Source organism: Olea europaea, chromosome 18 (assembly GCF_002742605.1).
Source record: "Olea europaea var. sylvestris chromosome 18, O_europaea_v1, whole genome shotgun sequence".
NCBI classification, from domain to species: Eukaryota; Viridiplantae; Streptophyta; class Magnoliopsida; order Lamiales; family Oleaceae; genus Olea; species Olea europaea.
Window position 1 is genome coordinate 4,748,154 of NC_036254.1, and position 27,940 is coordinate 4,776,093.

The 27,940-nt window shown below is 34.6% G+C and overlaps 1 long non-coding RNA gene and 1 pseudogene across 4 annotated transcripts; one reads left to right on the forward strand and one right to left on the reverse strand.

Annotated features, from left to right (window-relative positions):
* Positions 1–9,158: 9,158 nt before the first annotated feature.
* LOC111367245 lies at positions 9,159–12,560 on the forward strand. Of its 4 annotated transcripts, none has more exons than XR_002697755.1 (3): positions 9,159–9,364; positions 9,506–10,882; positions 11,814–12,560. It is a non-coding gene; the product is annotated as an uncharacterized LOC111367245 (long non-coding RNA). The 4 variants fall into 4 exon arrangements; XR_002697754.1 differs by having other exon boundaries at positions 9,506–10,743; positions 10,825–12,560; XR_002697753.1 differs by having other exon boundaries at positions 9,506–9,729; positions 10,825–12,560.
* Positions 12,561–18,786: 6,226 nt separating this feature from the next.
* Positions 18,787–27,930, reverse strand: LOC111366631 (annotated as a pseudogene).
* Positions 27,931–27,940: the final 10 nt, after the last annotated feature.

Here is a 27,940-nt window from a genome sequence, read left to right on the forward strand (position 1 = left end):
ATGTCAAATTCTTACAATAACAGCACCCAGCGAATTAATCTCGGCTTTGCATCCTTCTTTGTGAGCAAATACTTCAATGCAGCATGATTAGTAGAGACGATGATTTTAGATCCGACAATGTATGACTTGAATTTGTCAAATGCAAACACCACAGCCAACAGCTCATTTTCAGTGGTTGCATAATTTAGTTGTGCATCATTTAGAGTTCTGCTTGCATAGTAGATTACATGAAAAATCTTGTTCCTCCGTTGTCCCAATACTGCACCTACAGCGTGATCACTTGCATCACACATCAATTCAAAAGGTAATTCACAGTCTGGAGCTACAATTACTGGTGCTGTCGTAAGCTTTTCCTTTAAAGTGTTGAAAGTTGTGAGACAATCCCCATTGAACTCAAAAGTTGCATCTTTCATTAGTAAGTTGCATAAGGGTTTAGTGATCTTCGAGAAATCTTTTATAAACCTCCGGTAGAACCCAGTGTGCCCCAAAAAACTACGAACTCCTTTAACTGATGTAGGCGGTAGTAATTTCTCAATCACTTAAATTTTTGCCTTGTCTACCTCAATTCCTTTTGTCGATATCCTATGCCCAAGTACAATGCCTTCTTGCACCATAAAGTGGCATTTTTCCCAATTTAAAACTAAGTTAGTCTCCTTGCATCTCTGTAAGACCAAATTCAAGTGGTTTAGACATTCATCAAATGAAGATCCAAATACTGAGAAGTCGTCCATGAAAACCTCGATAAACCTTTCAATCATGTCAGAGAATATTGCCATCATGCACCTCTGAAAGGTGGCTGGAGCGTTGCAAAGACCAAAAGGCATCTTACGATAGGCAAAAGTACCATAGGGGCAAGTGAAAGTGGTCTTCTCCTGATCCTCTGGTGCGACAGGTATCTGATTATAGCCCGAGTATCCATCAAGAAAGCAGTAATGTGAATGTCCAGCCAACCTCTCCAACATCTAATCAATAAATGGGAGTGGGAAGTGATCCTTTCGTGTAGCTGCATTGAGTTTGCGATAGTCAATGCAAACTCTCCAACCCGTAACAGTTCTGGTGGGAATTAGTTCATTCTTCTCATTTTTCACCACTGTGATTCCACATTTTTTCGGTACCACTTGAACAGGGCTGATTCATGCACTATCTAAAATTGGGTAGATAATTCCTGCATCCAATAATTTCAGTATCTCTGCCCTCACTACTTCCTTCATGTTCGGGTTCAATCTTCTCTGACTTTCTATGCTAGGCTTGCAATTTTCCTTCATTAAGATTTTATGCATGCACATGGAAGGACTGATTCCTTTAATGTCAGCTATTGTCCAACCAATCGCCGTCTTGTTCTCTCTAAGTACCCTTGGCAGTTTTTCCTCTTCCATTTCACTGACTGTGTTCGAAATGATTACTGAAAGTGTATCTGATTATCCTAAATAAGCATATCTGAGATGTGGCGGCAGTTGTTTGAGTTCTAAAATTGGCGGCTGTTGAACTGAAGGTAGTGGCTTTGTGTTTCCCGTCCCCAGTTCCTCGAAGTGCCTCTTTCATGTGTATGGTGGGTTGGTCTCCAAAAATCTTGAACATGTTTCAACTTCAACAGACTCTGACTGGATTGATTGGGATTGTGCAATACATGCCTCAAAAGCGTCAGATGGACCGTGTAGTAGAAATGTTTCTTGTACTGCCTTGTCAATAATGTCCACTTGATAACAGCTATCAGATTCTGCTGGTAACTTCATTGCCTTGAATACATTAAATGATATCTGCTCCTCTCCCAATCTTAAAATCAACTGACCTCTTTGAACATCTATTAATGCTCTCCCTGTTGCCAGAAATGGTCTGCCAAGTATCAAGGGAACGTCCTTGTCCTCTTCCATGTCCAGGATAAGAAAGTCTGCTGGAAATATGAACTTCTCAACTTTGATAAGTACATCTTCAATTATTCCTCTGGGATGTGTCAATGACCTGTCAGCCAGCTGAAGTGTCATAGTGGTTGCTTTAGCTTCTCCCAATCCTAGTTTCCTGAAAACAGACAAAGACATTAAATTAATACTTGCACCGAGGTCACATAATGCTTTATCGAAATATACTTCACCGATTGTGCAAGGAACAGTAAAACTCCCTGGATCTTTTAGTTTTGGTGGAAGCTTGTTTTGAATTCTGGCACTACATTCCTCAGTAAGCATGACTGTCTCATGATCTTCTAGCTTGCGTTTATTTGATATGATATCCTTCAGAAACTTCGCGTAGCTAGGCATCTGGAATAGTGCATCTGCTAGCGGGATGTTGATATGGAGCTTTTTGAAGATTTCTAGAAATTTTTTGTATTGTTGCTCCACTTTTTGCTTCTTCAAACGCTGTGGAAAGGGAATCGGAGGTTCGTAGGGGTTGACTGTGACTTTGGCATTATCTTGTGATTCTTGTGACTTTTCCTTTGAACTTGATTCCTTTACAACTGTCTTCTCTTCAGCGGAGGAAGATGTTTCTCCAATCACTCCCGGTGTCTTGACATGAATTTCAGGTAATTGAACTCCACTTCGAGTTGTAATGGCCTTTGCTTGCTCTTTAGGATTGATTTCTGTATTACTTGGTAAGTTACCTGGTGTTCTGCCAGTCAATGCGATGGCTAGCTGCCCCATCTGAGTTTCCAAATTTTTGATGGCTGTATTTTGATTTTGAAGTGTAGCTTCGGCCTTCTCCATGAACTTTCCTATCATATCTTCCAATTGAGGCCTCTTCTCCTGTTGTTGAAACTGCCCCTGTGGCTTATTCTGATTCTGGTTGCTCCACGAGAAATTGAGATGTTTCTTCCAGCTGGGATTGAAAGTCTCACCATATTGATTATTCTGCTGGCGTTGTCCCCACTGTGCGTAGTCTGCTTGCTCAATTCCTTGCATGAGTATAGGGCAATCTGATGTTTTGTGTTCGGCTCCACATTCCTCACAATTGCTCTTCTTAGCTTGTGACGCTTGTGATATGCTCTCCACCTTGTGATACAGGGAATCGATTTTTGCAGAGATTTCTGAATAAGCGTCCACCTCGTAGACACCTGGAGTTTTCTTTGGAGTTGCCCTCTCAGAAGACCACATGGCTGATGTGGTAGCCATTCGCTCAAATAATTCCAATGCCCCATCAACTGTTCTTGTGGATATTGAGCCATCTGATGCTGAATCTACCATGCTCTTATGGTATGGAAGTAATCCTGTGTAGAAGAATCGGATCTGGGTCTTTTTATCGAACCCATGCTGAGGGCATTTCCGGAGCATGTTTTTAAATTTGTTCTAGGCTTCATCAAATGATTCAGTCTCTCCTTGATTGAATATTGATATATCATGTCTCAGCTTTGCTATCTTGGCTGGGGAGAAGAACTTCGTGGAGAACTTGTGTGCCAACTCATTCCATGTAGTGATACTTGCAACCGGGAGTGAATCCAACCATTCAAGTGCTCGGTCTCGTAATGTATGTGGAAAGAGCCTCAACCTAATAGCGTCATCCGAAATCCCTTGATATCTGAAATGTTGACACATATCCAGAAATCGAGATACATGTGTGTGTGGGTTCTCCTCAGCCTTGCCATAGAATTGGTGTCCATTTTGAAACAACTGTATCACATTGGTCTTCAACTGAAAATTAGGTTGCCCAAATGGTGGATACACTATGCTGGACTGACTTTGAATCACTTGAGGAGTCAAGAAATCCCCCAGAATCTCATTCCCTTCGTCCATTGCCTTTCCTTCGTTAGCATGAATCATGGGACTGTTTAACTCGTTGGCCATTTGTACTTGTGCTTCGCGGTGATTTCTTTGTCGTCAGTGAAAGGTGCGCTCAATTTCAGGATCAGCTGGAATCAATTCTCCTCCAAGCAATCGTGACATGCAAATCTAAGAATTAAAACTAGTACGAGCACTTAGATTCAAACAATTTAATTAACTAAAATACGAATAGAGAAAAATAAACTAAAATAAAAAAATAAAAACAAAATTATGCTAAATAAAAAATTAAGTTCGAATTAGTGCCTCAAGAAATAAAATTAAACTAAACTCAATCTCCGAAAACGGCGCCAAAAACTTGTTCGCGAAATATTTCTTTCGATTTAAATTACCGCAAGTGTACGGTTCGTTAACAAGTAATAAAGTGGATCAATTAAGTCCGAATATCGTCCCATAGAAATTGGTCAATTCAATTTTACTTGTTTTAGCCTTAACCGAAACTAATTGAGTTGAAATGAATTTTGGAATCAAAAATCCTAATTTTGGGAGAAATCCCCAAATTGAAAAACCCTAATTTCAATTCAAACCCTAAATTGGGGGAAATCCCCAAATTGAAAAACCCTAATTTCAAATCAAACCCTAATTACTTAAATTCACTTAACTAATGACTCAATTACGAAATGTTATGAAAAATCGATGAAATGTATTATCAATTTATGAAAATCTCTGTAAAACAAATGCACTAGGATCACGAATCCCCAAATAATTACCAATTAAACCCTAATTTCACAATTTTGATAATTTAATAGGAATTTGATAAATCAATGCTCCTAAATCTATTTAATACTCTCTCTCGAGATGTATTGAACCTATTCTCATAAATCATCAACCTATATCTCTATGACGGATGCAATTTTACAAGAACGCATATAATCCTTTTGTGAGCAATTAAAGATTTACATAGGGCATAGGGGTATATTCCTATCCCCTATCGGACCCTATGATGTATTATATATGTCGAGTCTAATCTAATTTTCTCAAATTCAGAATTAAACCACCAAGTTCACACAAATCAAGTGCACATTAATTGTGGAAATAAATAAACCAATGTAATCCATTCAAATATCCATCAAACTAATAATTCAAAATCATGAAATAGCAAGTTTAATAGAAATTACATGGTTCATCGATCACCTAGTTGCAAAAATCTAGCCTATCATGATAAAAATAACGAAAACTAACAAAATATGAATAAAATACATCACCGGCTTGTCAAAGGTTGAAGAAATCTCGTAAATCTCGCATCAATTGCTTGTTCTTGCCTTCAATTCCACTCCAAGATTGATATTTTTGCCTCCCAAGTCATTCGTGCCGCTTCTGGACGTCTTGTTGCTATTTAAACTCGTCCAAATTAGGTTACCAAAGGAGTTGCAATCGTATAAGGAAAGTGCAAAATTCGGGAAAATTTATACCTATGCGACCGCATAGGTTTAAGAAAAACGCCCTTTTTCAACCCTGGAGGTTCACTCGCGACCGCATAGGTTTTATACTATGCGGTCGCATAGTATAGCTAGCTTCTAGTTTGATTCATTTTGGTCCTCAAGTTTCATTTCTTCACTCCTTGACCTCCTCTCTTGTTCCTAGTTGTTCCAATGGTCCCTTATAACTTTCAATTGGTGCTTGGCTTGATCAATTACTTGATGTGTTCATCGGGTCAACTTTCAGATAATTGCAATTTGGTCCCTGAATTTTCTCTTTGCTTCAATTTGATCATTTTTCGGCTCTTTTCTCCTGAATTCCACTATTTCCATAGAATTTCCTACATTGCATGAATTTGACAAAGTTAAGTAACAATTAAATCAATTTGCCTGTATTTAAGTCATGTTTGTGATGTAAATAAGTGTGCAAAAACACACTTATCACTTTTGTTGCAACTTTCTGGCAATTTCCGACCACCAAGACCGTAGAATTTCAATAACATTGGAAAGCCCATAATTTTCTCTTCAAATACCACCCAAAATCTCTCCCATAACTCTAAATAATTTGATCGGAATAAACCCACAAAATCAGCATCAAGAATCTGGACAGATTTTTGCCTTTTTGGGTAGTCAAATTTGTAAGTTTATTCCGGCAGGATTCTTTGGAGTTTGGGGGAGATTTTGGGATATAATTGAAGAGGACATTGTGAGCTTTCTAACGGTATCAAAATTCGGAGGTCTTGGTGATTGGAAGTGGCCGAAAAATCGCTGCAAAAGTCACCCAAAAAATCTGAAAATCTGGGCAGGTTTTCAAATTTTTTTGACAATTTTTGCGATGATTTCCTAATCGAATCCCTTAGAGTTACGAGGAGATTTTAGGTGGTAATTAAATAGGACATTAGAAGTTTTCCAATGGTATCAAAATTCGACAGTATCTATGGTTCGAGGTGACCGAAAAATTATCGCAAAAGTAGCCCCAAAAACTGAAAAAACGTTTTTAAACTTCAGTGACCGTTTTTGCAAGTTATTAAACTTTAGTGATCATATTTTAAAGCACTCTGAAACTGAAGTGACCATTACTGAAAGTTTTAAACTTTAGTGACTGTTTTGTAATTTTTGCCTAAGTTCAGTAATCGTTTGGGAAATTAACCCTTTCTAAAACACATGTGCCTGTGACAAAGTGCAACAAATCATAACAAATATGTGAAATTGTCTTACTATTACTAATATTATAAAGTGACTTTTTTTATAATCTAAATAAACTCAATTGGATTTTGATTTTTTATTAATTATTTCTTAATTTGTTTCATTATTGTAAATGTATTTATTCATATTTTTTTTTGTTGATTCAAGAAATAATCTAAAAATATTAATGATAAATATAATTATATTTGTATATAACCCTTCAATGAAATTTTTTATAAAAATAAGGATAATATGCAGATTAATCCAGCATTTCTTCTTTTTAATATTTACCATATTTCTAATCTTTTAGCATTATAACTTGTTTTATAGGTAAAGCAGTTGTACGTATGCCTATTTTACCTACTTGACGAAAGAGGACGAACTTTGTTTTGAATGCATCTTAAACATATTCCAAAGCCAATCTCACTTCATGCCATCTATTGTTTTTGACAATTGCTATAGAATGGAATGAGTTTCATTATTGCATTAATTAGGTCATTGAGTAACCTCTCGATCTGTAGCTATAGAGAAATTTGTTGCACAAAAGCTAAAGCCTAAACTAATAAGAAGGTGCTCAGGCCCTGTTTGTCTACCATTATAAAGTGAAAATGAGTTTTGAAATAGCAAATTTTTGAAAAATATATTGTTTATTAGATTTACGTACAAATTATTTTATTGTTAAAATGTATGATTAAAAATGAACTAAAGTTAAAAAAAAAAAAGGAAAAAAAAAAAGAGATTTTGAAATAATGATGGACAAACATTAGCTCAATATGTATACATTGCAAAAATTAAAGTGGTATTTGACTCGAAGTTCATCATATTTTACATTAAAATATAATTTTCCATTTTGGGATGAACTAGAGGAAGAGAGAGAATCTATATCCAAAAGCCAAGACCATATTTTCCACGTACAACCTGTTATTTTCAAAACTAAAATTTTAATGTTTGCTACTTTTAAATGCGACTCGTATAAAACAAGTTTCATCCTAACCTCGTCACATTTTTTCCATTGAAATAGTTGGCATGTTATATTTCGAGATTTTAAATTTGGCAATTTTAGACCAAACTTTGGATAAAGTCTTAGTTTTACGGTATAAAAGAAAAAGCGAAACAACTCTATATTTTAAACGTTGATACCCACAATGCGAGCCTCTTATCTTCCTTGAGTTGATTCATTTTGATGATTACTTTAGACTCTATGGAAATGATGATATGATTCATGAGTTGATTCATTCACTTTCTCATTTTGATGGTTCAGCGAGTCGTGAGTATTGGATGACTATGCCGAATATGGGTCAATTATTGCTTCAAGATATAAAATTATTCTTATTCACTTGAGCCAATAACAATGTTTTACATTTCTTCCACTTTGAGATGAACCACTTGCAATCGCATCTCATAAGATTGTTGCAATTGGATTTGTCAATGACTGCCATTTTGTCTCGGTAAATATTCATCCAATTAATTAAATTTTTAATTAACTAAATAATATTTCTACTTATGTTTTTCCATGTGATTGTGTATAGATAAATTGGCATACTATTGGACCAATGCCACCTATTGCTTGTAATTGGTACAAGTACCATCGTCTATGTGCAGAAGGTTGGGCTACACCTTATCATGTTAGGATGCAATTTTTTAGGTCCCTAGCAGAAGAAGGTGTAGCTATATCAGAGATAATTGATTTGGATAAACCATAAGAACAATTAACTACTACTATTATTATTATTTTTTGATATGATAACACTACTATTATTGATTGAACAATTACTTGATTTGTTCGCTACCATTCGATTACCTAATCATGTTATATTTATCCGCAAAGATTTGAAGCCTAATTTTGATTCACATTGATATATTATGTACAAATTATTTCTAGTAAGTGATGTTTTCTACTTGTTATTAATGTGAAGCATATTTGTCTAATTGAAAAATAAGAAATTTAGGCATGTTAAAACATTTTTCTCTAAACATTTATTAATTTTTTCTACTTGTAATTTTTGAGTTAAGCATAACGTAAAGAGATGATTGAAGCAAACCAATCATCGTCCAAACACGATGAGTTTCAAATGTTACTCGATATACTTTCTCTAGAGACAGACCTCCTCCTAATTTGGATGTTGATTCATGGTGGTTTGTCTTCAATGAATTGAGTTTTATGAATAAGAATGATAAAATTTCTAGTAAACACTATTAAAATGGTTAGCTGAATAATATATAATAATTTAATGTTCAATGATATATATTAACTCCAACGATAATAATTTTTCGGTGATCTAAAGATTTCTTTTTTAGATTTTCATGGGAAACTTTGCCACTGCCATGAATTCTTGTGTTTCGACGTTAACATATACAATTTGTCTTTTAACTGTTTAGAGATGATAATAATAATTTAATGAGGGAATGTGCTTACATTGAACGATGACTAATTGATGAAATCCTAAATCTAAGACATGAATGTAATAAAATTAATATCATTTTCGTTAGTATTTTATTCATTTTGTTTAAAAGAGTTTATATTTTAGGGATTGTGTGAATCTAGCGTTAGGGATGTACTTAAAATTTATATGGATATATGTTATTTAAATGAATGAATTTAGTAAGGACAAAATTGGAATATAACGTGGATGTAAATAGTATTTTTTTTTTTAAGTTTTAAAATTTTATTAAGGATGAACTTAGAGTGGGATATAATTATAAAAAATATGGATGGAAATAGCGCAATTTTTTTTATTATTTATTATTTATTATTTTATTTTTTGGGGTTAGATTCACAGTAAAACGCGCAACGCGGAGAGACTGTTCTTCGCGCTCATCATTTTTTTTTTTTGTTTTTTTTTGCTTTTTTGGGGTTCACATTAAAACTTCATAACCCTACAGAGGCCTTTCTTCTCCGATCTTCGATTTTGGATCGACCGTTTTGACCTTTTTATCACAGCGTTTGAAGTTTTCATGATTGATGAAGAAATTGCACGAAATAATGATGGAAACAAGGTATTTTGTTGAGTATATATTTATTTTTTTGCTATGAATCCTGAGTGTGGTAGATGGGTTTACCATTTGCTTCCTTATTTGCAAGAATTTTTTGAGCTTGAGTGTTTTTCTCGTCCTTCTCTTCGTGATTTCTTTGTACAGATCGCAAAATTGGAACCCTGACTTCCAAAATTTGTATGACTTCCATGACAACCATCAAGTGTGGCTTTCGACCAACAAAGCTATTTGTATTTGGGGATTAGTATGCTGATACTAGGAATATAAGGAAGTCTTTGGCAAGTTCTTGCAAAGAACCTTATGGCAGCACTTTTTCAGGGAAACATACCGGCGTTTCTCCGATGGCCGTATCCTCACTGATTATCTTGGTACGCAATAACACTTCATCTTTTGCCTTATTTTCTATCTTTTGATGGTTGGCTTGTCATTTTCTGCACTTTATCTTTCTGCTTTCTACACGAGTCAGCTTTATGTGCGTGGAAGAATTTCCATTATTGAACATCCTTTTACTCCATTTGTAATTAATATGTGTAAACGAGCCTGCTAATTTGTCTGTGACGTGTGGGATTTTATCTATACATGTTTCACCAATGTGGATGTATGGGGCTTTAATTTGCATCTTTATCTTTAAAAATTATAAGCAAATATCTAATTTTAGTGCTCAAATAATGACATGAACAGCTAAATTCTTGTGACTCAAATCTCCAGTAGCCTGCACATGGATGAATTTGGGAAAGCAAAAATGGTTGAATGGGATGAACTTTGCTTACAAAAAAGTTTTTACCATGATGTCAGTTCACCGACTCAGGAAGATTCCTGATAATTTATCGACTTTTGAGCAGTTGGATCTAAATCCTTATATCACTACTAGATTAAATATTAACTCAACTCTATATTTATGATGTGTGAGATATCATCTACATCACTTGTAGTGTAATGTACTACTTTTGGCCCCGTCTTGAATTAAAATGTTGTTACTTCATTTATTTTTACTTAGATATGCAATTTGAAGAAAGGCAATGAATTATATGTTATTTCTTGTTATGTGTGCAGGCTAATACCATCCATTTTTTTGTTTTTTTCACCAAGATTGGCTGTATTCTTCTTTCTGTTAGGCAGGATTATTTTTATTTGGAAGCAATACATAGTCTTAATTATGTTGTAAATCAATCAGATTACACAGTGCAAACGCTAGGAAATGTGACCACATATTTGTCACTTACGAATTCTGTCAGTGTGGTCCCAAATTTTTCTTACTTCAGATGTAATGAATGATATTGATGGGTTAAATGTGGACCTGAATACTGCAACAAATACATTGGAGCAGAAGAAAAATGAAAACTCAGGCAAAACTCAACAAGTCTTCAATTCTGTATATGATTGTGTGTACCTTGAATGAATTTTAATTCACTTCGATTAATTCATTCATAATTTAATGTCAATAACCAAATGCGTTCTTGCAGGAGATCAACACTTATCACTGTTGCTGTAAGATGCTTCTCTTATCTTTTCTTGGCCTCGGTATGCATTGTTAGATTGTCTCATATTCTTTAACTGGAATTATATGTTTTCTATTGCTGATTGGTTAGTTATTTGGTGCAATTCTGTCTATCCTAGGTCATCAACACACAATATATGTATAAGTTTTCACTTTAAGGTTATTTAGTTGGTAGTTCCACTTATTTATATTTTTAGAGCTGATTGTTCTGGTTTTAACAAAAGTGCCTTTTGGTAGTTCACTCCTCAAGTTGACAGTTCATCTTTTTGATGTCATTATTAGTCGATGGTTACTTGTGGCAATAACTTTCTTCATATGTTAAGTTTTTGTCATCCTGAACAAGTGAGATTCTTTATTTTCACATGAACCGCATTTATTTTTTATTATAAACATTTTTGTTAGTAACTTATTCATACACTAGATGCAATCTTCTTTCTTACCTGGGGAAAAAACTACAAATCATTAAATGATGGTGAATTGTGTCTGACCATCTTCTTTTTTATGTGTTCTCAATGCATCATATCACTATTTTATTTGCTTTAATTCACTTTACGCTTCTTTTTTTGTACTTTGGGCTTTTACCTGTTAGTTGGCTCTTTAAAGCTCTTTTGACAATGTCCTTCATATCAGGAAATAGTAGAAAGTAGGCAATATTGACTAACCATGGGGAGCCTCATGGCCATGTATTTAACTTATCTAATGAAAGACTTCAATGAAAAACAAATAAATAAAATCTTCTTAACCATCTAAACTCCATGTATTTTGCCAAAATGATGCTAGAATTCTCAAATTCCCCTATGAAAATGAAAATGAAAATGAAAATTGATTATGGTGTTCACTAAATATGTATTAGTTACTGAAGTCATGGGGATGATTTATGATGTCAATTGCCATATTGTATGTATTTCCAAGTGAGTATTTCATTTCGCGAATCTGAGAGCTGATGTTGTACAGTAGGGTGTCGAGTTCTGACTGGAAAGCTAAGGCAACGTTATTCATCCCTTCAAAACGACCATATTTACTTATCAAAAGTTTCTGGAAAAGACTAATGGCCAGACAGCATCTGACTGGTGCAACTCTAATGATACCAAACATCCGTGCCCCGAGGTCGTACAAAACCTACCATCAGACATGACATCAGTTCTATTATATGAATCTTCCTTTTTTTGTCTGGAAGAAAATGCATACAATACTGGAAGGAAGGAAAGCTTACTTCAGTATGAGTTGTATATGCTGACATCGGATGGTCGATGAACTTCCCTATAGGCACTGTACTACTTTTGTTGAAATAATAAAAAATGTCATTGCTTCCAACACTGATGAAAAACAGTGCTTTTGAGATTGTTGCTTCTTTTTATGCTTGGCCCATAACTTCAGTGAGATTATTGTGCAGTGCAGCAAATTTAACGATCAAGTCCAACAATGGCACAATATTTTGTTGGTGAGGTAATTTTACTAGGGAAGAAATTGTCAGAGTTAGCTCTGCCCAAATATATAAAGCCATTGTATTAGTAAGAATTCAAAGGGTTCATTTTTCATATAAGAGAAAAATAATGATGTTTAGAAATAGGCTCGAGGACTTTGCAGTTTTGGGCCAGTTGTATCAAGAAGGCCACAGAAATGCATCAAAGATGTATGTAATATTATGCCTTACTATTCACTGATTGATCATTACTTTGTATCCAATGTTGTTATTTTATATCCCCTGTTTGACAGCATTGCTACCCTCGGGTATTATCTAAAAAGATTCTTAAATGCAACTTCGACTGGAATTGTTGATCTAACTTTTCTCGAAGTAAAATGCAAACGTCTGACAAGTTTGATATATTAGATTTCAAGAAATTGATTTGAGCGTGTCCAAGAGATGTAGCTTCAGCAGAAGGGTTGTGAAAATAAAAAACCTCGACATCCAACATCGATGTATTATTGTCCGTTGCATCAAATTTGAAGATTTCTGCATGGCACCACAATCCCAAGGAGTAAATTAATCCAGTAACAAACCAGCCAATTATTGAAGTATGTTATTAGTTCAATCAAGATACAAACACAAGCGATGCTATTATCAAACAAAAAGTTATTGAAATACTTAAAACAATAACTGAAATACTATTCCAATGAGGGTCAGAGGTATTTCTGTAAGTAAATGTTCTTTTTTTTTTTTTTGAATAAATGCGTAATTTGCATCCTGCCTTTCTACATAGATCCACTCTTGGATAAACCTCGAGTTATATTGGTACTCAAGACTTGATTGAAGGAATAGTGAACGTAACAAATTTGCTGATAAGCATGCAAAATATTTATATTATTTGGCTGTCAAATATTTATAAATCTCTCATTCTTTTTAGACTCATTTGGTACTCGGGTTAATTTCTCAAATTATAAAGGTTAGTATCCTTAGTCTTTATTACATTTTATAACTTCTGTATGGCAGAGAGAGAAGAGAAGAAGCAGAAAGATGAATATTGCTTTATATGTTGATGCACATTGTTAAGTAAGTTTAGTTATCCTCGTTGACCTTTTTTTGATCCCTTAACTTTGGATTGCATTTGTTGGTGGCCCTTCATATTCGAATACTGGTTGTTCTCAACCTCAGAAAGATACCTCAGCTTGTACAATTGGTAGAAAACAACAACGTAATTAACAAGACATCTCTTCAAATCTCGATAAATTTAGTGTCACTTTTTTTCCTTACCAGAGTTGCAAGTTCAAGTTCAGCCCAATAGGTACAACTTAATCAGGTGATTGAATTATTTCCAGATATTGAAGAGCTTATTGGACTAGCTCCAGAGAAGGTCTTGCTTAAATGGAAGAATTTCCATCTCAAGAAAGCTGGCTACGAGAAAATTGTAACAAATTTTTCTTCGAACGTGAAGGTACGTCTTTCTTTGGAACTTCATATTCTACTTGGTCTTGGTGGAAAACGGTTTGGAAAATGGTTTTAGTTCTTTGTTTGGGAATAGTGTATTGCAAAAAGACAAATAAACAATTAGAGGATAATTGGTGAATTAGTGTTTGTAAATGATTTGTTTCTATATCCTACATCAATTTGGGGAGACAGGAATACGTTATATGCATCTCTTATTCTGTTTGTGGTTTTTGTTATTTAAATGGATTCGCAGATTCTTGAGAAATGGCAATGGATGCTTCGAATATTTTTAGTGCCAGACATTCTTCAGTTTTCCTTTATGGTATCTTTGCGCGAATCTCCTTGTTGGCTTTACCTGCAGGTGCAAAAGCAATTTGCTAGCTTTGAATAATTGTTTTCTGAAACATGTTATCAGATATTTGATCTTCCCTCTTATTGATTCGAAAATAATTCTTGCAGAAGGATAAATATAAAGCTATTATTGTGTTGTCAAAGACTTATGATCCTTATTGCTTGGAAGAGGAGATCAATCAACTTGCTGCTGTATTTGAGGAAGAGCACCAAAGAAAGTGTGCAATCTGCTACTTTGATTTATTTTAAGTAAAAGAAACAAGACTTGCACTTTTTACTGAAGCCCTGAAGGTGCATGAATATTTCCATTTAGTTTGTTAAAGTAGGAGAGGTGTGTTATAGGATTTGGTCAAATATGAATGGGGGGTTTAAGGTGTTCATTTCATTTATGCAGAACAAAAATTGGGTGTCAAAATGGGGGAGAATGGGCCTTTAGGTGATGCATCAAACTATTGTAATTCCACCTTGTCTTTTCATTCAGTAATGCAAATTCACCTTCCTTGGGGAGTGGGTCATCTTCAGAGGTGGAAAATTGGGTGGAATAGGCATAAATAGGTGGGGGCAAATGGGTGATATATAAAGAGTCACCTACACATGTCGATCCATTTGTTAAGTGGGTCACAGGGGTCCGAGCCAGTTTAACCATTAGGAAAGTGGGTAGTTGCCTAAGACCCCATATTTATAGAGGGCCCATGAATTTTAATAATGGGGAAACCACGTGACCATAATACTTTAAATACATAATTTCGCGTTTAACAAACTTACAAAAATATTTCAAAAATCAGGTATTGCATAATTTATTACGTATTAAATTAAGAAAACCAAATCCACAATAATCTTTCTCTACACAAATGCCCCAATCTACCATACACACCCCAATTCAACATACCCACTCCAATCTACTATAATTTGATGTTTATGAGAGGCTGGAAGAGGGATTTTAGTGTGGTGGATCTTAGGCCGACGATGATGGAGATAGTGTCGGAGGCGAGGACTTGATGGACGAATGGAAGAACCGATCTTAATCATCGTACCATTGTCATTTTCCAAATTTAGGGTTTTGATTTCTTTGTTCTTCCTGTGTATTACTTTCCTCTTTCTTTAACTGTTGAGTGAAAGAGACGAAATGTGATGACTGTCCTTACCGAAGGCGACAAAACCAACGAATAATTTTTCTATAAGTGTGACAGCCATGCCTTTTTGGATAAGAAGCAAATGGTGAAGACTCCGTTGCTGCAAACCAACAATTTTTTAGGTAAATTTGGGACGTCCATGGATGGTGATGGGATGAGGAGCAACAAATTGAAACTAAATTGGGAGTTAATTTGTGAAATTGCTGTGAAAATTAAAATGAAATTGAAGAATGTAACTTAAGCTTAAAGATGCTTATTGTGATTCTTTGTGACTAAGTTTGTATTATTTGTAACTGTTTATGATCAGCTCTATTTTCACTATGAATGTTTATGGTTTGTAATGCTTTCATTGTGACTTCTTGTTATCTAACTGTGACATATTGTTGTCTGACTGCAACTTACATTAATCAAAATTTGTAATTATATGTAACCAAGTCATTAACTTGTGTTATATATGATTAATTGCAATCAAATTTGTCTTCAGTGTGATTATCTGTAACCATCTAATTTGTGATTAAGTCATTAACTTGTGCTATTTATGCGACCAAATTTATTTGTAGTGTGAATAAATATGATCAAATTTGTTTTCAGTATGACTATTTGTGACAGGTCATCTTAACTGTGATGATATACAACTTGATATGTGATCAAGTCACAATTGGTCAAAATTAACATAGAATTGGTCATAACCAATCACAGTAAACATATAATTGGTCACAGAAAATCACCACAAATAAATCTACACATACCATATACCAGCACCACAATCACCACCATCACCTACAATGTACCACCACTACCACCTTCGACTTAAATCCATGATAATGAATTCCCAAAAAGAAAGTAAAATTCTCAATTGATGTTTAACTAAAACTTTTCTCTGCTACTCTAGGTGACCATTAATAATTCCTCTCCTTTGATCTTCACAATCATTTCCTTAAGAAGGCAGAGTACCAGAGTCCAATAATATGAAATTCTAGTCAATCACCCATGAAAAAGAGGCATCAATCCTCAATGCCGCTAGTGCTACTTGCAGCAAAGTGTGATATTTCCAAGATCCCGAGTTGGAGATCGCCTTGAGATCTACTTTCTAAAAGAACCTTAACTACAAAAATTGCAATTAAGCAATCCAAAACCAATAAAAAAATATTCCACAATTGCTCATGATGAAAAACTTGTACAACAAAAATGATGTTACTTTCATTTCTCAGTCTACAAATATTAAGACTATCATATCCCACCTACAATACATAATATACACAACAACTAGAATGAACTGAAAGTAATTAGTGTAATGTAAAAAGGAAAACAAAAAGCATCCCTTATGTTTTAGTATGACATTATTGCATATGAGTATTGCATGTAGAGGACATCAAAGCCATCTCTTGATCTTTATTCATTTCTCTTCAAATTCACCATCAATGATATCAAGTTTACTCTTTTCCCAAGAGGAACTGGTACCTTGGCCACCTTTAGAAAAGAAGTCTCCATGTGGCTGCTATACAATGTTGCAATAACTTGCACAACAAATTGTTTGGCTCTTGTATACAACAAACTGCCTCCTACATGCAAGGCATTCTTCTTGCTCAGATAAATTAATAAACACATGAATCATACGTGCTCATACTAATTACTATTGGATCATTTCCATGATTAGGGATCTAAGTAAACATCAGCTTGCAAATAACAAAACAAAAAGAGGAGGGATGACAAATCTAAATGCAAGAAAAGAACCAACTTAAATTTACGAGAACTTTTGCTTTGGTAGTATTGTTAAAATAATATTCACCAGGTCTACATGAATAAGGCATCCTGAGCACATATTTTATGTTTTGGCATTGTAATTAACTCCATAAATAGGTGTTCATAATCTGTAATGAAGTTCTAAGCATGAAAATTCAAATTTGATTGTATATAGATATGGTTGAACATTTATGAGGACTTTTTGCTTGATTAAGCTATACTGGACAAGTCATAATCTAAAAATTGACTAGTGGGCAACCAAGGGAACAAACTGTAACATGAATAATAGATTCCTATTTGTCTTATAAAAAAATTTGATTATAACAATCCATGTTCTTTTCTCTCTTATTATTATTATTATTATTTTTGGTTGCCGACTAGGCATTTTTCATAATCAAAGGTCACACCTAAAAATCTTACACCAAGAAAAATCCACAACAACCAGAAAAATGAACTTCATTAAAAAAACATTACAAGATGAATGACAAAATCCTAAACACTGATGAGCAGTGGAAAATTGAAAAGAAATACTCAAATCATAGTTAGTCTATCAGCAATGTCCTATATTCTTAGCATAATGATAAAACCATAGTTGGTTTGCTAGTAGCGGCGATGATGCAACACTTGGCCACGACGTGCGACGGAGAATCGGCGTCGTAGACTAGATATGATAGGGCCACTCGCAGCATAACCTCCTCCAAGGCGCCACCCACAACCAAAGCCAAAGCGGCAGCCATGACCTAGATTTGATCCTTTTACCGACTGGGAAGAAGAGTGGTAGAGGTGGGTAGATAGCGAGAGGTATGGATAGAGAGAATGGTGAAGATAGGGTTTGGAACGAATTGGGGCTGCGTGAGGTGAATTTGTTAGGTTTAACTAAATTTTTAATAATTATAATTATTAAAATCTAATTACAGCCTGATTTGTGAAATAAAAATTAATTTCCCTTGTTTTTGAAAATTAGTCTTTAAATGGAGGTTTCTAGGTAATTTTCCCTTTAATAATTTTCATATATCCTTTTAATAAAAAATAAAAACTATTAGAGAAAATCAATTATTAAGATTCTTTTACTCATTACTTGGGACATAACATTCAAAATAATTAGATACAAATGTCTGCAATTGAAGTCAACAGGTATAAAAATTTGAAGAAATCTGATAATGAAAAATATTTTCCAGGACTCTAAACCTAAAGCACCAAGAACAAATTCCTTTTACAAGCTGTATGGATATTTCAACAAATTCGATAAGAATTAAATAATACTTTTCAGGATTTCTAAAAGTGGATGATACTTCAGGAAAAGGCCTCTTTAGTGAACTTATAAGTGAAATTCAAAATCTAAAACTTGATAATAATTATGCAAGAGAAGTATGATATGATAATGGTTCTAACATGAAAGAAATCAAGAAGGCATACAAAAAGGACTATTGTAGATTAATCCCCAAGTTTAGTAAATTTTGATTTGATAAAAGTTGATAAAGTTGAAAAGTTGTGGATTCCACAAAATATGTGGTTAAAATTAATTATTGATTTTGACTTAGATTAAAATAGTTAATAGTCTATTCTAAACCTAAACGATGGAAAATATTGAAGTCACACATCAAATTTAACAGTTGTCGCGTATGTCAATTCAACAGCTACCATACACTTATATTTAACACTCACCAATAAACGTGCAAAGCATGTTATAAACAACTCAAACAGAGTTTCTATTGCTCGTAGATTCCTATGTTCTTTTGCATAACAACCAACTAAAATACAGCCCCCGTTTGGCCCCTATTCTCATTCTCATTCTCATTCTTTTTTTCTATTTTATTTTTAACCACACAATCTTTCATAAAATAATGACATAGATTGTCGAGTAAAGGGATTGTCTGAAATAATTCACTTTAAAATGGAAAGCCCCAAAAGCAAAAAAGTAGCCAAAGAAGTCGACATATGGTCCATCTTCAACTTCAACTGATCCCTCTAGACAAATGAATCGACAGTGACTATAACCTGCAAAATCCAATATTGCAAATGCATTTTAAATGATATTCAAACAGTAAAAGTCACTATTGATTTATATAAATATTCATGAAAAAGAATTAAATTCATGAAAATGGATGGAAAAATGTGTACTGGGATCAGTATTGATGAGCATGTCCCTCCAACGCCACAGGAACCACTATTTTTCTTATTCTTCTGCCAATAACTATTGAAAGCAAAAGAGGCATGTGCGACAATGGTATCAGGGAAATAGTGGCCCATGAGGCCTAATAGCTTCACAATCAGCAGCGCCCTCTCCACAGGCATAGTCCAGTGCCTCCTGATGTGTCTTTGGTGGCACACTGGGCTTTGCCACACACCACAGCCCATTTTGCACCGCTGCTGCTACCGGTGCAGCAGCTGAACCAGCATCACTAGATGGATTACATGGAGGCAAATGGGGCCCAAATGGAGGTGCACTAAGATTGACCATTGGTGGCAGTGAAGGAGACAAGGGAAGTGTCAATGGTGGAGGCGAGACTTTGCCTATTAGTGGAGGTAAGGTGCATCCTGCAACAAAAGCTGGTTCAGAAAAACCAATGGGTACTGGAGATGGAGATATTTGTGTAGGCCTTGTAAGGAATTTTAAACGATGTTGTGGGTTTATATATGTAAATTGTTGTGTATTAAATTAAGGGATATCGAATTCGTTTGAGCCCATTTAAAATGATCTAATAATGCTTCGATTTTGGACCGTTATGGATTCAATTAAAGTGTGAGTTCTATATGTGTAGAGATCGGGACCAACTTCCTAATTTATGATGGGCCGAATTAGGTCAAAGGGCATCACTATATAAATACGATTATGGTCCATAAATCACACTTACGTATTTGTTTATTCTGTTCTGCCTCCCATCGCCAGAGAGAATTACAGGTTGCGTGTATATTTGGAAGATTAAATTGCGAATCAACTATTGCATTAACCATGTGTGATTCAGGTACCCTTCAACTATAATACATGTATTTCTTGACGATCCAATATGAAGATCCGATGATTCTAAGGTAACAAATTATCCTACAAGTGGTATCAGAGCTTTTTCATGTTGAATCATTGAGAATCGAATAATTTATTTGGTTCTTGCAATATTTTATGGAGTTTTCATATTTGACAATTTTTTGGGATGTATATTTTGTTAAATTTGAAAATTCTGGCGGTATAACTTTCATTATTTTCATAATTCAAATTAATAGATGAGGAATTTCAGATTATGGTTTATTGGTTTTAGATTACAAATTTAAAGTTACAGATTTATGAAGTTTAAAATATATATTTGTGTTGCGTCGACGACAGCACTGCCGCCGGTGCACTCACGCTGCTATATACAGAAGCCCTGTTGGGGGAGGGGGAGACCAGCGTCGGCCGGCGCTCCAAATCTATTCGAGGTGACACCGAGGTGCGTCGCCCAAGGGAGAAAGAAAAGATCCTTTTTTTTTTTATTAGGGTTTTTCAGGTTTTGGATGATTTGGGGACGGGGACTTGTCATGCAAATTAGGTAACTTGAAGCCCCTTACTTTCAATTAGGGTTAGGGTTATAAAATTAAGGTTTTAGTCCCTAACATTTTAATGTTCCTAAAATTTGGGCCTTTTTAAGTTTTGAGTTTAATAATTCGATCCTTAAAGTTTAAAAATTAATTAATTCGGGACATTAAAGTTCTGCATTTTATAATTAAAGCTCTCAAACTTTAATACTTAATTCAAATTGGCACCCGAAGTTTTAAATTTGTTCTAATTGACCCTCTTAAGTTTTGAATTAATTAATTTTGGTCCCTAATAAGGCCCCTAAAGTTTAAAACTAAACAAAATATACAAAATTGGTGGATTTCTCTCTCAAACTTTGGTACAAGGACTCTTTTAAGAGATATAATACTCGAAAGTGAATTAATTGAAGCAACATCTCTTGTGAAAATTAATTAACTTAGAATATTAAAATATATTTGTGCATGTGTTATTCATGGGATTATTGATCAGCCCAAAGGAAGGTTAATATTTAGCTGAATACACGTGCACCAGTGGTAATAAGCATGTGACAATTATTTGGTTTAACGTTTAATCAATAAATCGGTCCAAAGAAATGTTTATTGATGGACACATCATTTTATTGTCAATGTTTGATTATTACGTCAAGAGTACCACTTACAAGTTAATATTTCTGTCCAAAGACTAGATATTGATGTTGTGCTAGGTATCTTGTGATGGGCACTACCACTATTTGAGATTATTATTATTTGGATATTAAAAATATTCATGTGAGCTATTTGTAATAATCGTTCTCTAATTCAGTTTCAGGTTCTGCTGCTAATATCTCTGCTAACATCAATTTAATTCCAATGCTTAATGGCACGAATTTCAGGGCATGGCAAGAGAACATGATGATTGTTCTCGGAGTCATGAATCTGGACCTTACTTTATCGATCAACCTACTGCACTTACTGATAAGAGTATCTCTGATGACAAGAGGGAGATTGAAAAATGGGAACGATCGAATCATATAAGCTTAACGGTCATGAAGCGTGCTATTCTAGAAGCATTCCGGGACACTATGTCCCATATAATGACTACGGCTAAAGGTTTCTTTGAGGATTTTGAGAAGAGGTTTACCAAGAATGAAAAGGCTGAAATAAGTACACTTTTGGCAAACCTTGTCTCAATGAGGTATAAAGGGAAATGAAACATTCATGAGTACATTATGAAAATGTCTCGCATTGTTTCAAAACTAAAGGCATTCAAGTTGGATTTATCTGAAGACTTGTTAATGCCCTTTGTTCTGATATCTCTTTCAACACATTTCAGTCAATTAAAGGTGAGCTACAACTTTGAAAAGAACTCATGATCCCTTAATGAGCTCATCTCACACTATGTCCAGGAAGAGAAATATTGAAGTATGAGAAGACAGAAAGTGCTCATTTAGCCATCACATCCAAGGACAAAAGGAACAAGAAAATGATAAATGATAAGGAAGTTGCAGGCACAGCATCGCAAAAGAAACAACATAAGGAACCAACTGAAGGTGGTTGTTTCTTCTGTGAAGTTGCAGGTTATAAGAAGAAGAATTGCACCAATTACCACTCATAGCATATAAAGAAAGCTATTCTTCTTCATTTGATTTGTTCTAAAGTTAATTTAACTTAGGTACCTAAACGTACATAGTGGATAGATTTTGATGCGACAACTCACATCAGTGTATCTTGCAAGGTTGCTTGAGTTGCCGAAAACTAAGTGATGATGAAAAATACATCTATGTTGGCGACGGCAAGATGGTGGAAGTTAGGGCTGGGCAAATCTCCCGAACCGAACCGAACCCGACGGTTCTTGTCAAATTAAATACCCGAACGGGTATCTAAATTGAGAACCGACGAGTACGGTTTGGTTCTCGGTTCTAGACCAAGAACTGAAAAATCGAATAAGAACCGAATCTTTCTAATTTTTTTTATATTGAGTAATTCAAATTATTTTAATTTTAATTTTAATTTTTTCTAAACAAATTAACAAATTAACGATTTCTAAATCCAAATTTTTGGTCCAATAATTTGTTTCATTTCTAAGTTTTTAATTTTTGGCCCAATTACCTATTTTATTATTTCATTTCTTAGCCAAACAAAATCAAATCCACTAAACAACCCTAAACACCTACAATAAAGTGCATAACATTGTCTTGACTCTCGCAGCCTAGCTAATCTTCCAAAACCTATACAATCATCGGTCGACACCGTGACCTCCGATCGAAGCTGTGACCTCCGCTGACCGAAACTTTGATCGTAACGATCATTTGAACAAGGTAGTTTACTAGTTTCTGACATTCCAAAATCATTGAATGTACAATTAGTTGTATTTATATAATGTTGTTATAAATATTAAAAAATTTAATTATAGTACAGAATCGAACGAAACCTAACCGAACCGAACGGAATCGAAACCGAACGATTCCATAATTATATTTGGACCCGACGGTTCCATTTACTAGATACCCGAAAAGTTTGGTTCGGTTTGATTCGGTTCTCTTTAGAACCGAACCGAACCGCACCCACCCCTAGTGGAAGTAGAGGCAATAGGAAAATTTAGATTATTGTTAAAGACTGATTTTTATTTAGATCTTGATGAGACATTTATTGTATCGTCTTTTAGATGAAATTTGATTTTTATTTCTGCTTTTGACAAATTTGATTATTCTTGCTTATTTGGGAATGAAAAATTTAGTTTGTTTCATGATTCAAAATTGGTTGGTTCCAGTTCTTTATCAGGTTACGACAATATTTATTCAATTGATACAATTGTTTCTTTTAATGAAAGGGCATGTAAGTACTCGAGGTGTAAAGCAAAAATTAACCGATGAGAATTCTGCCTCGTTGTAACACAAGAGATTATGTCATATCTCTAAAAAGAGAATTGATTGTGTCTGACGGGATTCTTAACCCTCTTGACTTCACAAATTATGATTTGTGTATTAATTGTATAAAGGGAAAACAAACCAATAAAATGAGATTTCAAGCCAAGAGGACTTCGAACGTCTTATAACTTATACATACAGATATTTGTGAACCATTCCCTACGGGTTTTTGGAATGGTCAATATATATATATATATATATGTATATATATGCGTATATATATGTGTATATGTATATATGTATATATATATATATATATATATATATATATATATATATCATTCATTAAAAATCAAAGTCATTGAATGTGTTCAAAAATTATAAAATCGAAGTTGAGAACCAACTCAGCAAAAGGATTAAAAGCGTCAAATCTGACCATGGGGTGAATACTATGGAAGATATGATGGTTCAGTTGAACAACATCTAGGTCCATTTGCTAAATTCCTAGAGGAATGCGGTATCGTCCCACAGTACACTATGCCGGGTTCGTCCACTATGAATGGTATTGTTGAGAGACGAAACAGAATGAGCTAATCTAATTAATCGTATATAGCAGGAGTGGCTTAGCCAGTTCAACCAGCGTTGAGATTGGATATTCCAATCCAAGCTGTTGAAACAACTGCTGTTTATTCAGGTACTGTACTTTTTTTTTCAAAGAAAAAAAGCAGTACAAGGAGACTTTTATGTTGGATGAGACTTTTTAGGGGCATGACATTCAATCATTTCTCAATATATGCTCCTCCAGATTTCGTAGCTACCACGGTTGGAACCGATGAAGCAAATGATTAACCCATCATATCATCTTCAACTGACTAAGGGGAAACTGCTTGCTGACTTATACTCAATTGAAGGGTCAAGTATTAATCAAATAGTTCAGTTGCTTGGTAGGATGGGAATGAAGGTTTTGGCAAGGTGTTGAATGGATGGTAGTTATAACCATCCATTTCGTCAAAGAAGGATGGAGTAGACACAATGACTACACTGATCGGGCATGAACTGGGAAAAAGTAGCAGCTGAAAAGGATTCCAATTTCGCATCTTAAATGAAATGAGCAGACTATAATCAATAGTATTTTATGAATTAGTTAAGAACATGGTAAGTATGATTAGTCATTTTATCTTACCAGAATCCCTCTGGGCTGAAGCATTAGAGACCACAACATATATACTCAAAAGAGTTCCAACTAAAGCCACTAATAAAACCCCTTATCAGCTTTAAACGAGCAAGAAGCCTAGTTTGAAACATATACATATTTAGGGGTGTCCAGCTGAGGCAAGACCCCATAAGCTAAATGAAAAGAAACTGGACGCAAGGACCATTAGTTGTTATTTTATTGAAAATTTTGAAAAATCCAGGGGTTACAAATTTTATTATCCCACAACTAAGGCAATTTTTGAGACAGGAGATGCCCGATTATTTGAGAATGTTGAGTTTGCGGGGGGAGAAACGGTTACAGGCTCTGTTTTTGAGGAGGAATATGTTGAAATTCCTCCCAATTGCTATTAACAATGATTGAGTTTCTATCCCTAACATTGTTCATGAAGCGACTCTGGATAAAGACAACGTCATATCTCCCTCTCAAGGTCAACAAATTGTTCCAGAAAAATAAATTCTACAGCCTTAAGAACCAATGCCATTAAGAAGATCCACTAGAGAGAAGAGAAGTGCGGCTTCGGATGATTACATTGTATTTTTCCAAGAACATGAAGTTGACATTGGAATGGTGGAAGATGATTCGATCAGTTTCCATCAAGCCATGGAAAGTTCTAACTCTCAAAAGTGGATCGATGCCATGAATGAAGAGATAAAATCCATGAATAACAATGACTTATGGGACCTCATTCCATTGCCTGAAGGTGTGAAACCCAATGGTTGTAAATGGATATTTAAGACCAAGAAGGATTTGAAGGGTGATGTAGAGAGGTATAAGGCTCGGCTTGTCATAACGGGCTTTACACAGAAGAAGGTATCGATTATAAAGAGACTTTTTCTTTGATTTCAAGACTCTTTCAAGACTATAATGGCATTGGTATGATATTTCAATCTTGAGTTACATTAGATGGATGTTAAGACAGCGTTTCTCAATGGTGACATTGAAGAAAAAATTTATATGGTACAACCAGAAAACTTCGTATCAGATTATGCAAAGCCAATAGTTTGTAAATTAAAGAAATTCATCTATGGACTCAAACAGGGTCTTGTCAATGGTATTGCAAGTTTCATCAACTGATCATCTCATTTGGTTTTGAGATGAATTTGGTCGATGATTGTATATATGACAAGGTCAATAGGAGTAAGTATATTTTTTTGATTTTATATGTCGATTACATATTGCTTGCTAGCAAAGTTATAGGCTTATTGCATGAAATCGAGAGAATTCTAGCAAAGAATTTTAAGATGAAAGATCTTGGTGTTAAGAATTCAGATACACCGAGATCTTTCTCGGGATATTCTTGAATTATCACAAAAGAGCTATATCGAAAAAGTACTTAAAAGATATGGTATGTAAGATTGTAAATCAGGTGACACCTCTGTAGCTAAAGGAGACAAATTCAATTTGCGTTAGTGCCCTAAAAATGATTAGGAAATTAAAGAAATACATAAGATTCTTTATTCTTCAGCTATAGGGGTTTGATGTATGCTTAGGTTTGTATGTGTCCGAAAATAGCGTACCTTGTTGGGATGCTAAAGAGATATTTAAGTAACCCGGGAATGGATCATTGGAAAGTAGCTAATAGGGTAATACTGTATTTACAAAGAACTAAAGACTACATGCTCACATACAGGAAATTAGATTAGTTGGAGATCGTCGGTTATTTTGATTTCGATTTCTCAGAATGCCAAGATAGTAGGAGATCCACTTCAGGTAATACCTGCTTGTTGGAGGTACTATTTCCTGGAATAGTGCGAAGCGAACACTTATAACTACTTCCACTATGGCAACGGAGTTTGTAACATGTTATGAGGCATCAAATCATGGAATATGGTTGCATAATTTTGTCATTGGGCTATGCATTGTGGACAATATAGAAAGACCGCTCAAGATTTCTTGTGATAATAAATCAGCAGTACTGTATTCTAATAACAACAGGAGCTCGACGAAGTCAAAACATAAAGAGATCAAATTTTTGGCTATTAAAGAAAAAGTTCAGAGTGGACATGTGTTAATAGAGAATATTGGGACAAACTTCATGGTTGCAGATCCGCTTACTAAGGGATTAATACCCAAGGTCTTTCATGAGCACACTGCTCATATGGGTGTAATGTCTCTTGGAGATATCTAGTTTCGGTGGGAGTTTGTATTTTTGCTTTTCATATTGGGCACATGTACTGTTATTTTGGATATGGTTTATAGTTAAAGTTATTTTCGATTATAAGGTTTATTTGGTTTATTATGTCTGAACATGTTTAAAATAATCTCACCAAGGTATTAAGGTGTACCTTTGGAAATAGGCATGTTACATATCACATCACATGTAATTTTCATGCTATACATCCATGCTTAATCCACGTCATTCAATTATATTGATGTACGTGATCATTGATGGGTTCAGTTATAATGAAAATAACGAAAGCCACTTTGATCCTATGTTGATATGATTGATGGACGAGATTGTTTAGGAATGCATTCAGTAATGATAGCAAAATTCTGAGTACTCATCAGGTTATATTTAATACACAATCATAAGGTGATACATATAGTCCAAGTAGGAGATTGTAAGTAATTTTAAACGATATGTGGGCTTATATGTGTAAATTTTTATATATTAAATTAAAGGCTATCGAATTCGGTTGAGTCCAATTAAAGTGATCTAATAAGACTTCGATTGTTGGCCTTTACATCCAATTAAAGTGTGAGTTCTGTATGTGTAGAAACTGGGCCCAAGTTCTTAAATCTACGATGGGCCGAATTAGGTCAAAGGGCATCACTATATAAATACGGATATGGTCCCCAAATCACACTTACGTATTTGTTCATTCTGTTCTGCCTCCCATTGCCAGAAAGAATTATGGGCTGCGTGTAGATTTGGAAGATTAGATTGCGAATCAACTATTGCATTAACCATGTGTGATTCATATACGCTTCCGCTATAATTCATGTATTTCTTGATGATCCAACATGAAGATCCGGTGATTTTAAGGTAAAAAATTATCCTACAAGCCTTGCCGGAAGTGAACCTATTAAACTGCCGTAATCAAAAAATGCAAGTTTTCTGCTAGTGGGTTTCGTATTTCTTGGACTGCTAATTATCACATATTTTGTTAAGATAAATCTCAAGATTTCTCAAGGATTTTGAATGGAATTTAAAGAAACTCATGGTTTCATCAGATGATGTATGCATATTTGAAGTTGGGTTCACAAAATAGGGAGAATTAATCCCTTGTAAAATGTTAAGTATAGGTTTGATGTAATTTTCAGCCAAATCAACTCAGTAAATTTCAGATTTGAAGTCTAAATAGTTGAAGAAAAGGCAGAAGAGACTAATATCATTTTGCAAACCCCACTTGGTGAGGGAATAGTGAATGTTCTTGATGGCAGGCAGAACCGACATAGATTCTTGATCATTTTTGCAC